We start from the raw sequence: 1,294 nt of genomic DNA, 5'->3' as shown, positions 1-1,294 counted from the left end.
ACACACACACACACACACCCTACAGACATCATTAGTAATTATATTTGAAGGCAATGAAATAAAATTTACAAGTTTGTACTGCTTTTTTTCTAGTAATACTAAAAACCAGGCCAGGCCTTTTCAAGTACATGATATTATGAATCATACAATAATATTATGAAACAGCTATAATCCTAGTTTATAGTTAAAACTAAAAAATTATTAGTCAAAGGATACAAAGTTTCAGGTATATGGGATGAATAAGTCCTAGAGATCTACTATATAATAGTGCGTAAAGTTAATGATATTGTCTTGAATACTTAAAAATTTGGTCAGAGGTTATATTGTATGTTAAATGTTATTTAATAATAATGATAAAGATGGCAAGAGGAAACTTTTAGAGATGATATATATATTTATAGCATAAATTGTGATGATAGTTTCATGGATTTCATACTTATCTCCAAACTCACCAGTTGGATACATGAAATATGTACAGCTTTTTTTTATGTCTCATGCCCTAATAAAATGGTTTTCAAAAAAATTAAAGCAGAATTTCAGGGACTTTCATAAGAAATACAACAAAGCTGGCTTGTAAACTGTGGTACCATAACTTGAGATCCCATTCCTTCTAGCTTTTAACTTTTTATAAGTCTGTGATTCCACTCCTGAACTAAGAGAAATGGAATTATGAAAACACCAGCATAGGCCAAGTATACATATTTTTGATCCACTTTAAATGAGGTGGCTTTTGGATGAAACGCAGAGCCAAGTTTAAGGAACAAATAGATAAGAAAGGAGCAAGCATTAAAAATTCAATGAAAATATTCCCTTAAAAGGCAGAGGCAAATACCTAGGGGGAGGGAGTGTACAGAAGAGAAAAAAATCGGGTTTGGAAGAGATGGGCTAGACCGTTCTGTGTAAAATGTGGTTTTCTTAAATTAAATGTATGGTCTACAGCCATGCTACCCTGAACAAGCCCGATCCCATTTGATCTCGGAAGCTAAGCAGGGTCGAGCCTGGTTAGTACTTGGATGGGAGACCACCTAGGAAGACCAGGTGCTATAGGTGTAAAAAATAAAAAAATAAGGGATTGTAAGCTGACAAGGTCCTTGCAATCTGTGAGGTCAACCAAGGGTTGCCTCACTTAAAAAATAAAATAAATTTTAATATATAGCTCTCCCAGATTAAATGAAAAATAAACAAATAGAAAAATAGGTTAATGTTATATTCAAATAAAATTCAAGTTATAATCTTATATCAAGTTTTATTTAAATTTATATGTCAACCTGCCCCTATAAAGCAAAAATAAATG

General features: G+C 32.2%; 1 pseudogene; it reads left to right on the top strand.

Moving 5' to 3' along the window:
• The first annotated feature begins 931 nt into the window (after positions 1-931).
• Positions 932-1,050, top strand: LOC120599330 (uncharacterized; annotated as a pseudogene).
• The last annotated feature ends 244 nt before the right edge of the window (positions 1,051-1,294 follow it).

This window comes from Pteropus medius, unplaced genomic scaffold, assembly GCF_902729225.1.
Source record: "Pteropus medius unplaced genomic scaffold, Ma_sr-lr_union100, whole genome shotgun sequence".
NCBI classification, from domain to species: domain Eukaryota; kingdom Metazoa; phylum Chordata; class Mammalia; order Chiroptera; family Pteropodidae; genus Pteropus; species Pteropus medius.
The sequence above is the reverse complement of the archived record's forward strand: the minus strand, read 5'-3'. Positions and strand labels throughout refer to the sequence as shown.